General features: G+C 41.3%; 1 protein-coding gene and 1 long non-coding RNA gene across 6 annotated transcripts in view; one reads left to right on the plus strand and one right to left on the minus strand.

Moving 5' to 3' along the window:
* MKLN1 (muskelin 1) overlaps nt 1-12,352 on the plus strand; it is a 355,934-nt gene that overhangs the window by 11,169 nt on the left and 332,413 nt on the right. The window lies entirely within an intron of this gene.
* LOC132431209 (uncharacterized) overlaps nt 3,076-12,352 on the minus strand; it is a 28,045-nt gene continuing 18,768 nt past the window's right edge. Inside the window, exons 4-6 of one of the 3 annotated variants that reach the window (XR_009520680.1) lie at nt 12,014-12,200; nt 7,199-7,381; nt 3,076-3,911 (exon numbers count right to left, since the gene is read on the minus strand). This is a non-coding gene — a long non-coding RNA (uncharacterized lncRNA). Of the gene's footprint in view, nt 3,912-6,740; nt 7,382-12,013; nt 12,201-12,352 lie in introns of those variants that run through there. The other 2 variants (XR_009520681.1, XR_009520679.1) reach the window with 2 other exon arrangements.

The raw sequence follows: 12,352 nt of genomic DNA on the forward strand, positions 1-12,352 counted from the left end.
CCTATAGTTTTTGCAACATCTTTGTCTGGTTTTGGTATCAGGGTGATGGTGGCCTTGTAGAATGAGTTTGGGAGTGTTCCTCCCTCTGCTATATTTTGGAAGAGTTTGAGAAGGATAGGCATTAGCGCTTCTCTAAATGTTTGATAGAATTCGCCTGTGAAGCTATCTGGTCCTGGGCTTTTGTTTGTTGGAAGATTTTTAATCAGTTTCAATTTCAGTGCTTGTGATTGGTCTTTATATTTTCTATAGCTTCCTGGTTCCGTCTCAGAATGTTGTGCTTTTCTAAGAATTTGTCCATTTCTTCCAGTTGTCCATTTTATTGGCATATACTTCCTTGTAGTAATCTCTCATGATCCTTTGTGCTTCTGCTGTGTCAGTTGTTACTCCTCCTTTTTCATTTCATTCTGTTGATTTGAGTTTTCTCCCTTTTTTCTTGATGAGTCTGGCTACTGGTTTATCAATTTTGTTTATCTTCTCAAAGAACCAGCTTTTACTTTTATAGATCTTTGCTATTGTTTCCTTCCTTTCTTTTTCATTTATTTCTTATCTGATCTTTATGATTTCTTTCCTTCTGCTAACTTTGGGGTTTCTTTGTTCTTCTTTCTCTAATTTTGGGTTATCGTGTTTTCATTGTCATTTGTCTCTAGATATTTTTTGATTTCCTCTTTGATTTCTTCAGTGATTTCTTGGTTATTTAGTAGTGTACTGTTTAGCCTCCACTTGTTTGTATTTTTTACAGTTTTTTTCCTGTAATTAATATCTAGTCTGGTAGCGTTGTGGTCAGAAAAGATACTTGATACGATTTCCATTTTCTTAAACTTACCAAGGCTTGATTTGGGACCCAAGATATGATCTATCCTGGAGAATGTTCCATGAGCACTTGAGAAGAAAGTGTATTCTGTTGTTTTGGGATGGAATGTCCTATAAATATCAACTAAGTCCATCTTGTTTAATGTGTCATTTAAAGCTTGTGTTTCCTTATTTATTTTCATTTCAGATGATCTGTCCATTGGTGAAAGTGGGGTGTTGAAGTTCTCTACTATTATTGTGTTACTGTCTATTTCCCCTTTTATGGATGTTAGCATTTGCCTTATATATTGAGGTACTCCTATGTTGGGTGCATAAATATTTACAGTTGTTATATCTTCTTCTTGGATTGATCCCTTGATCATTATGTAGTGTCCTTCTTTGTCTCTTGTAATAGTCTTTATTTTAAAGTCTATTTTGTCTGATATGAGAATTGCTCCTCCAGCTTTCTTTTGATTTCCATTTGCATGGAATATCTTTTTCCATCTTTCAGTCTGTATGTGTCCCTATGTCTAAAGTGGGTCTCTTGTAGACAGCATATATTCGGGTCTTGTTGTTGTATCCATTCAGCCAGTCTATGTCTTTTGGTTGGAACATTTAATCCATTTACATTGAAGGTAATTATTGATATGTATGTTCCTATTACCATTTTCTTAATTGTTTTGAGTTTGTTTTTTGTAGGTCTTTTCCTTGTCTTGTGTTTCCTGCCTAGAGAAGTTCCTTTAGCATTTGTTGTAAAGCTGGTTTGGTGATGCTGAATTCTCTTAACTTTTCCTTATCTGTAAAGGTTTTAATTTCTCCCTCAAATCTGAATGAGATCCTTGCTGGGTAGAGTAATCTTGGTTGTAGGTTTTTCCATTTCATCACTTTAAGTATGTCCTGCCACTCCCTTCTGGCTTGCAGAGTTCCTGCTGAAAAATCAGCTGTTAACCTTATGGGGATTCCCTTGTATGTTATTTGTTGCTTTTCCCTTGCTGCTTTTAATATTTTTTCTTTGTATTTAATTTTTGATAGTTTGATTAATATGTGTCTTAGTGTGTTTCTCTTTGGGTTTTTCCTGTATGGAACTCTCTGTGTTTCCTGGACTTGATTGACTATTTCCTTTCCCACGTTAGGGAAGTTTTCGACTATAATCTTTTCAAATATTTTCTCAGACCCTTTCTTTTTCTCTTCTTCTGGAACCCCTATAATTCGAATGTTGGTGCATTTAATGTTATCCCAGAGGTCTCTGAGACTGTCCTCAATTCTTTTCATTCCTTTTTTTTTTTATTCTGCTCCCTGGCAGTTATTTCCACCATTTTATCTTCCAGCTCACTTATCCGTTCTTCTTCCTCAGTTATTCTGTTACTGATTCCCTCTAGAGTATTTTTAATTTCAGTAATTATGTTCTTCATCACTGTTTGCTCTTTAGTGCTTCTAGATCCGTGTTAAATGTTTCTTGTATTTTCTCCATTCTGTTTCTGAGATTTTGGATCATCTTTACTCTCATTACTCTGAATTCTTTTTCAAGTTGGTTGCCTATTTCATCTTCATTTATTTGGTCTTGTAGTTTTTTACCTTGCTCCTTCGTCTGTAATATATTTTTTGTCGCTTCTTTTTTTTTTTTTTTTTTTGGATGGGTGGTGCTATATTCCTGTCTTACTGGTTGTTTGGCTTGAGACGTCCAGCACTGGAGTTTGCAGGCAGTTGGGTAAACCTGGGTCTTGGTGCTGAGATGAGGACCTCCAGGAAACCTCACTCTGATTGATATTCCCTGGGGTCTGAGGTTCTGTGTTAATCCAGCAGTTTGGACTCAGAGCTCCCACCACAGGAGCTCGGGCCCAACCTCTGGCCTGGGAACCAAGATCCCACAAGCTTTGTGGTGTGGTTAAAAAAAAAAAAAGAAAGAGAAAAAGGAGCAGTATAATATCAAAGAATAAAAAATATTTTATGAAAAATAAAACTATATTTGAAACAACTGCAACAAGGTAAAATAAAATCACAACAGAAAAAAGAAAAAAAAGGTGGGGGGGGGGGAAACAGACCAAAAGGAGAGATCACTAACAAAGTATAAAGAATAAAATAAAATTAGAAAAATAAAAGCTTTATCAGGAAAAATAAAAATATAAAAGAATCAACAACAATGAATCAACAAGGTAAAACAGAACCTAATCTAAAAAAGGAAAAACGAAAAGGAAAAAAAAAAAGCCTTGGCTATGGGGGTGGAGTTTAGGTGGGGGGTGGAACTTAGGCAGGGGCGAGGTTTAGGATGGGGCAGGACCTGGGGGGGTGACGTTTGAGCATGGGGCGGGGCCTCTGCTTAGGACTGGCCCAAAGGGGAGAGGCAGCATGTGGAAAGGAGGGCCTGTGGAGTATGGAGTTCCGGAGTTTGGAGATAGGGCCCTGCGTGTGGGTGTGTGGGTAGGGTTTAGGCCCAGTGCATTGGAGGGGGTCTCCGAGTGTAGAGGTGGGGCCCTGGGTGGGTTTGCAGGGGCAGGGCTTGAGCTCTGTGCTGCAGGAGGGAGGCTCCGAGGGCAGAGGATTAGGCCTTGGAGCCGGACAGGCTCCCCAGTGCCTAAGTGGACAGTGAAAGTGCTGGCCCCATTTCCTTCTGTTCCTTTGTGCCCCCCCCACCATCTCCCCCAGGGTCTCCCCCATCCCTGCTGGACCCCTAGCCACTGGACCCCTAACCATGGGTGGGTCCCGCTGGGTGCAGGAACTCCTTCCCTCCCCTAGCCACCCCTTAGGGGTGCCGGTCCCGGAGGTCCAGCCTTTACTTTTGCTCCCCCTTCTCTCCCTCCCACTCCCCTCAGGACCCACATGGCTGGAGGGGGTGGGCAGAGGATCAGGCCGGGGATCTCAACAGGTTCCTGGGGGTCCAAGTGGGTAGGGGAAACCTGGCCACGCTCCCTTTTGATCCTCTGCCCTACCAATGGTTCCCCAGTTTCTCCCCTCAGGCGTGGGATCCCTTCCCCTCCACTAGCCGCCCCTCAGGGGTGCCAGTCCCGTCCCGCCTCCACTTCTCCCCCTTCACTCCCCCCACACCCCACATCCTACCTGGTCTCTGGGGGCTCCTCCTGTCCCCTTAGGTGTCCATGGTCCCCCACTGGTGCCTGGTAGGTGCCCTAGTTGTGAGGAGATGCGAATTCCGGGTCCTCTTAGTACACCATCTTGACTCCACCTCTCAGTAAGTACTTATTAATAATCATTTTTACATAGTGCAGTACTGAGTGTTAGAGAGTTAGAGATAAAAGAGGTTAGAAGATAGATAGATAGATGAAAAATCTAGTGGCTGATAGGTGTCAGTGAGAATTGTTTGACAGTAATTGTATTACAGTATAAATGTAGTCATTTAAGCCACAGATAGGTAGTTAGACAAAACTAAATTTAAATCCGAGCTCTTTTGTTTCCCTGATGTGTGACCTTGAGCTGATGGCATAAACCATATAAGCTTCAGTTTCCTCTTTTTAAAATGGGCATAATAATACCCACCTCCCAAGGAGGAGCTGTGGGAATTAAATAAGACATAGTGTATGGAAATCAGCTAGCATGGTACCTGTACATGATAGGTAATCAGTAAACAATAGCTGTTGTATTACACCAATATGAAGGTACGTAATTTGTTCTAAAGAAGCACACAAAGGCAAAGTAGAGTAGCCCTGTGAGTCAAGAACTTACGAATACAAATGAAAACCCACAAACCTGAAGGTTGATGCCTGGTAGAGAAGATTTGGGTGAAAATAAAAGCAGAAGTGACATTGTCACAGGAGCTTACAATAAGGCAGCTGGCTAGTTGTCATGCCTTTGCCAGCTGCTGGATTGTCTAAGGAGCTCTGCCTATAGGTCTAATTCTCCAAGTTCCCCAAGACTTAAATGCCAGTTTTGACTAGGGAGAAAGTGTGTCATCAGTATCAGCCCCAGCGTCGTGCTTCCTTCTAGCCAGGTCAGCTGTGAGCTTTGGATATCTGCAGGTCCCTCCTATTATGCCTCCCACTGCATGTTTGTCCAATTCTGGGCTTCCACCTTAACCTCCACACCTTCAGTCTCTGCTCATTCTGCCTTGCATCCAGGCTTCCTGTGGATTTGGGACACTCTCTTGAACCCTGGTCTTTTTGACCATGATTCTGATGTCTTGTTTAATACAGAGGGCTGTATTAAATACAGAATACAGAGGGCTGTATTCTGCTGTTCACACCCCTGCCGTGATCTCCTTAAACTATGATACACCCGTGCCTCAGCCTTCATGCTGGACTTCTTAGTATTAATAGCTTCTTGAACTTCACCTTGGTAGGAGACATCAGGTCTTGAACAGCCCAGCTGCCCTAATCCAAGCCGGCTTCTGTATTCACAGCCCATGCCCTGAGGAGAGCTCTCCACTCCCTTTGGGGCTCATGCTGTCTCTCCCCTGGCCATGTGTTGTCAGCTAGTTCTAGCATGCTTTGTGATCCTGTTACGGCCACATCAATAATGCTTTCCCAATACAAATGACAGAATTAATAGCACAGGGCCACAATGTAGGGGTAATGGATAACTTCAACATCTACTGACAAGCTCATTCTGCTGAAAAGTGAACGTCAAAGTTGGCATGACTTAAATTTAAACTAATTGCTTATTGAAAAGGTACTATTCTATGCTTAATTCTAACCAGCTAAGAAGAATGTGTTGGTGACGTGGAAGTGACAGACAACTTAAAGTGACCACAGTATCCTTGAATTTGTAGTAGCCAGAGAAGGCAATTCTTCACTTGCTAACCGGATACAAAGAAAACTTGAGCAAGTTAAGAGAATATATGGACATAAGGCTCTATCTGGCCAGGAACTAGGAAAGAAAGCTCAAGAGGAGTAAAGTGACTTGAAATTTAAATTCTTATGAAGCCAGTGATTTCAATAAAGAAAAGGGAGCATCTAAAAAAGATCAATGTGGCTGCTCAAGAAGTGTTCTGATTAGCTTGTATTTTTAAAGGACATGTACAAAGATAGATAGCAGGAGGGGGAGGCCTCACTCTAAAGAAGGGCTCAGACCTGTGAAAATAATGCCAGAGGACTTAAAGTCCAGAGAAAACTAGACTCTGGGAAAAGTACTGAAGACAATTTTTGTTTGTTTTTTGCTTAGGGATATAGTAAGCAGAATAATAAAGAAGGGGTAGCACAACCCAACTACTGAATGGGGCAGACTGTCTGATGTTAATAGGTAGCTAAAAACCAAAATCATTCAATTATAGCATTTACTAGATGCTAAGGTACAAGGCTTTTCCCACACATTTTTAATAATTCTAAAATCAGAAAGTGTCTTCAATAGAGGTATTTAACGTGGTAGTGTTTTGTGGGGAAGGCTCTAAAAACAGTAAGTGATGGTGTATCATACAAGGAGTTGAAGAATAGAAGAGCAGCAAGTACTAGAGACAGGACTGAGACAAGAGAGGAAAACTGTGGTCAAAACCTCTAAGAAAGGGTAAAAAGAGACTTCTCTGGGCCCACAGAAGCCAAGTCACTGTACAGGTATGTCACAGAGGCAGGGATAATGATGTCTTTGTCAGTTGGAGCTGCTATAACCAATACCATAGACTGGGTGACTTGTACAAAAGGCATTCATTTCTCTGTTCTGAAGGCTAGTAAGTCCAAGTTCAAGGTGCCAGCAGATTTGGTATCTGATGCAGATGAGCACCTTCTTGTATCCACACAGAGACAGAGAGATCATCTCTCCTTATAAGGGCACTAATCCCATTCATGGCGTCAGATAATGGCTTGCCCTGGGCAGGACATTTTGAACTGTGCCTGGCACACGGCACATGAGTACTATTGTGTCCTGCCTCTTCTGAATCCCTGCTGTAGTCGACATAAAGCCCCAGTGCTCCAAAGTCCAACTTAGTTAGCTATAGTTAGCCCTTGGAGGGCTCCTCTAAGAAGATATTTAGGTCAAGATATAGGTCTCAGGTCACAAACCAGGAAAAGACATTGCAAAGTGGTATAAGGCTTCCAGATTACAAAAAAAAAAAAAAAAAAAAAAGACAGGAATGGTCCAAATAAGTAACGAAAACAAAGTAGCCAGGAGACAGAGACTTTGCCAGAATGAATTCAGGGGAGAATTGGAGCTATGGTCTTATTTCTTCTACTAAGTCTATGTAACCTGTTTAAAAGAAGGAATTCAGAGAACCCATAGATTAGTTGGCCATGGAGGAAATTGTCCCAGTCACATATGATTAGACTTTTAGAAACTGTGATGTGCCCAGGTGGTCCCTATGCAACTGGAATGTAAGGGGTTTAGTACCTAAGGAAGGGACCATGTCCTTTCATGATTTTAACTCTAGTTTCTATTGCGTTAACGGTGGTAGAACAAATGTTTTCAAATGGCAGAGGATTTGTCGTTTTCTATCAAAAGCAATGATCTTGATACTTAAAGATGTAGTCCTTACCTTTGTTGTCTTCTCGCATGAATCCCTCTTTCTCAGCTGCCCTTTCTGTAGGACATCCATGTAGTTTTGAGAAAGCTGACTCCACCTTTATCACCAGAAGATAGCGCATGTGGTCCAGACTAAGTCAATGAGTGAATTTCATCCCCTTGGCCCCAGTGACCACTTCATGTATGGGCATGTAACCTAAGTCAGTCCAATCAACGAAAGAGAATGTGAGGATTTTTGTGCTAAGGCAAAGACACTTTCCTCTAGAAGTGAATGCAGAAGCATGTAACCTGGGAGTTCTTGGACACCATCTAGGGACCAGGAGGGGAGAGTCTCTTGGGAGAGTCTACTGAGAATGGAGCTGTCACCAGGGACTAAAGCAAAGAAATGAAGAGGGAACCATCAGGTCCTCTCCACATTGTGTGAGCCACCTAACCATACATGGCCCTGAAGCCTTTGAACTTTTCTACTAACAGGAGGCAATAAATTCAATATTTTGTTTAAGCCAATTTGAGTTAGATTTCTCTTTCTTGAAACCAAAGCATCATCTCTGATTCAAAAGGATAGAACAAACATGATTAAGAAGGAATGGGGGACTTCCCTCGTGGTGCAGTGGTTAAGAATCCGCCTGCCAGGGCTTCCCTGGTGGCGCAGTGGTTGAGAGTCCGCCTGCCGATGCAGGGGACACGGGTTCATGCCCCAGTCCGGGAGGACCCCACATGCCATGGAGCGGCTGGGCCCGTGAGCCATGGCTGCTGAGCCTGTGCATCCAGAGCCTGTGCTCTGCAACGGGAGAGGCCGCAACAGTGAGAGGTCCGCGTACCGCAAAAAAAAAAAAAAAAAAGAATCCACCTGCCAATGCAGGGGACACGAGTTCAAGCCCTGGTCCGGGAGAATCCCACATACCACGGAGCAACTAAGCCCGTGTGCCACAACTACTGAGCCTGTGCTCTAGAGCCCACAAGTCACAACTACGGAGCCCGAGTGCCACAACTACTGAAGCCTGCACGCCTACAGCCGGTGCTCCACAACAAAGAGAAGCCACCGCAATGAGAAGCCTGTGTACAGCAATGAAGAGTAGCCCCTGCTCTCTGCAACTAGAGAAAGCCCACGCATAGCAACAAAGAGTGGCCCCCGCTCTCCACAACTAGAGAAAGCCTGTGCACAGCAACGAAGACCCACTGCAGCCAAAAATAAATAAATAAATAAATGAAATTTATAAGGAAAAAAAAGAAGGAATGGAATAAATTTCCAATGGATTAAAGAGTTAAATATGAAAAATGACCCATACAAGAGAAGTGATATGTGTTGAAAAGATGAAAGTGGTGTAAGCATTTCTTGACCTTAGAGTGGTAAAAATCTGAGTGAAAAAATAAAGGTTTATGATTTGTAAAAGAAAAACATTTATAGATTTAACTACTTAAAACTTTTTAGTTTATGTAGATGAAACAGTACCACAAACAAAATTAAAATATAAATGAGAGCTAGAACTTTTGCAACTAGATATATATGTGACAAAGGGTAGTGTCCTTAATATATAAAGAGCTCTTACAAATTTATAAGAATAATACAACATTTCAAAAGAAGTGTGGGTAAAGAACACGAAAGCCATGTGGGTAAAGAACATGAAAAGGCAAAAAGAAAAAAAGGAATTCGATTGGTCCAGTCTTAGTAGTAATTAAAGGCAGACTGGAATGGATCAAGTGAAGACTCCCTAAGTAGAAATATAAAGTAAAACCAGATGTCTTTATACCTAACAAATTGTCAAGAACTTTAAAATGATAACTTACATGAATAAAGATTCAGGGAAATAAACACACTTATACAATATACATGCTTATACAATATGGGGCATGTAAATTGGTTCAAGCATTCTAGAGAGCAATTTGGCATTGTGTATAAAAAAATTTTTAATGTGTGCAAACTATTTAACACAATAATTTCATTTTTAAGACTTCATCCTAAGAAAATAACCAGAAACACTCACAAAATTTAATGTAGAAGAATATTTAGTAGAGCATGCCTTCTTTATAATATTGAACACTTGGAGATAACCTAAGGGTCCAAAAAGAAGTATTCTATAAATTGTAATATATTCCTTTGATGAAATCTATGCATCCAGTAAAAAGAAGATTATGGAAGATGTCATGATATCAGAAAATGTTGGTAATTTATTTTTAAATATATCTGCTCAGAAAAAAAGACTGGATGGATACACAGAAAAATATTGTTAGTGGTAATATCTCAATAGTGGACTTACAATTGATTTTCTTCTTCATGAGTTTTGAATATTTTAAATCCACTTCAGTAAGTGACCATGTCGTGAATATCCTTTTAGGCACTGAAATGCCAAGCCCAATGCTCTAGACAGAGCAGGCACTCAACAAATATATGGTGAACTGTTCAGGATGATCAATTGCTAGTTAAAAATGCAACAAGGTTGTCTTGTGGGGTAGTGAGCTCACAAGAGTTGTTTAAGCAGAAACTAGCTGGCTGTCTGTTATACTAAAGACTTCCATTTCATAAAAAAAATTTCTGTACCTTGCCCAACTCCATTTTCTTCCCAGCCATTACCTGCTTCCCCTACAGCCAAACTTCCAGAGGAGTCTTCACTTGATCCGTTCCAGTCTGCCTTCTAATGCTGTAGAAACTGTGTTCATCAGATCTAATTACCAAACCTTATCACTCATCCTACCCCAGAGAGAACTGTTGATCATTTCCTCTTTGAAGGTCTCTTCTCCCTTTACTTGCAGACCTCTGTCCCGTTCTTACGCTATCTCTCTGCTCCTTCCCAGTCTCCTCCCCTGGCTCCTCTTCCTCTGACAGCTGCCTGCATGCTTTTTTTTTTCAAGGTCTTGGCACTCTTCTCACTGTATGCCCTCCTCAGGGTATCCCATCCATTCTGAGGACTTAACTACCAGTGGACACTGACTTCTGAACCTATATATTCAGTCCAAACTTCTCTCCCGATCTGCAGACGTGTCTTTCATTTGCCATTGGATGTCCTATAATCACTGCAAATTTAATATGCTACTCATCCTCCTCCCCCCACCTTCTTGCTCTCCTTCTCTTAGTTAGCTTAGTTAATATCATTACACTTCAACCTTGGCCTCTCTCCCCTACTCCCAAATGCCTATCTAATCAATAACTATGTCCTCAATGCTACTTCTAAATCTCCCTTGGATTTGTCACTACTTTTCATCCTGTTGCTGCTATGGTGATTCAGACCATAATCCTTTCCTTAGACTATTACAGTGACCTTCTAATTGGCTTTCTTGGCTCCAGTCTCCCCTTACTCTAGTTCAGCCATCATCTTGCTACTAAATTTTTATGTATTTATTTTTAATATGAATAATCACATCCCTTCCCTATTTAGGAACCTCTGATACCTTTCATACTTATTGTCTTCAGGGGAAAGTCCAAGTTCCTTAGCTGTAAATCAAGGTTCTTCTCAATATGGCTACATCCTACCTTACCAGTTATTTTCAGCCCACACCAGACTTCCCTCTCTTCTCTGAACACAGTTTGCCTTTTCACTTTTGTGCCTTTCCCCATCCTATTCCCCTAAGTATCTTCTCTCCTCAGCCAACTCATTTCCTCCTTCAGTGCCCAACCCAAACTTCACTGCCTCTAGGAAAATAAACCCCCTCTGCAGCTTCCAAGTCAGACATTAGGACAAAAGATATGGTATTTAAATCAGTGGATCATATGATATCGCTTATATGTGGAATCTGAAAAAAAGGGTACAAATGAACTTATCTACAAAACAGAAATAGAGTTACAGATGTAGAAATCAAACTTAAGGTTTTCAGGGGGTAAGTGGCGGGGGGATAAATTGGGAGATTGGGATTGACATATACACACTACTATATATAAAATAGATAACTAATAAGGACCTACTGTATAGCCCAGGGAACTCTACTCAATACTCTGTAATGGCCTATATGGGAAAAGAATCTGAAAAAGAGTGGATATATGTATAACTGATTCAATTTGCCGTACACCTGAAACTAACACAACATTGTAAAGCAACTATACTCCAATAAAAATTTAAGAAATAAAATAAAATAAAGCAATGGACTGGATGGGAAATTGCAGAGGACTAAGCCCAAGGGGACTCCCAGCATTCAGAAATCAGGAAGGACCCACCAAAAGAAACTGAGAAGGAATAAACAATGAAGTAGAAGGAAAGCCGGTGTGGTGTGATGGAAGCAAAGTGAAGAAAATGTTTCAACAGAAAGGGACTAATCGTTAGTGCCAAGTAGCTGCTGAGAGGGCAGTAAGGTGAGGATGGACAACTGACCACTGGATTTGACAACAGAGAGGTCACTGCAACCTTCACAGGTGTGTTTGCAGTAGTAGAATGGGGGACAAAGGCTGACTGGATTGGCTTCAGGAGAGTCTGAAATGAGGAAGTTGATGTTCTTTGAATGGGTGAAGTAGTAGATGAATGAAGAAATAATGTCTTAGAGGGACTTCCCTGGCGGCCCAGTGGTTAAGACTCCATGCTTCCAATGCAGGGAGCGCAGGCTCGATCCCTGTTCGGGGAACTAAGATCCTACAAGCCGCGTGGCGTGGCCAAGTTAAAACAAAAAAAAAGATATCTTAGACAGGATTCTATAATTGGTCAGGAACCAAAATAGATTAGTTATTTTGAACTCTTAGAGTCTCTGAAAAGTTTCCAAATAGAAACAAGGATGCAATTTGGTGGTGCAAAGTTTTTCTTAAGTGACAAGGGAATTCAGAGTAGGATTACCAAGGCAGTAGGGTTAGTCTAGGGAAGGTTCTATGTGAGTTCTCTGTAATGGTTGCATTTTATCTATTACAGACCTGGTTCACAAAGGCCTTCATGCAGGACTTCTCAGAAGCTTCAGGGAAGAGTTGTCCCTGCAGGCACTTGGGTGTAGAATTTTCAGAGACTATTTCCAACACCTCCTGCTGGTGTATAGAGGTGCTGATAGGTCTATAAGGCTGGCTCTCATGCTTTTGGAGGCTGGGCAGCACCAAGGCTGAATGGCTGGGAAGAGGTAAACAGGAAATATCTGACTCACACAATGTAGTGCATTTGGAAATGCTGTATTTGGAAGTATTTCTATATAAAAATTTTATACTGAAATCATAATGGAGGTGGACTAAGTATTCATCTACCTATATTTGATGAATAGGTAG

The sequence above is a fragment of the Delphinus delphis genome, chromosome 9 (assembly GCF_949987515.2).
Source record: "Delphinus delphis chromosome 9, mDelDel1.2, whole genome shotgun sequence".
NCBI lineage: Eukaryota > Metazoa > Chordata > Mammalia > Artiodactyla > Delphinidae > Delphinus > Delphinus delphis.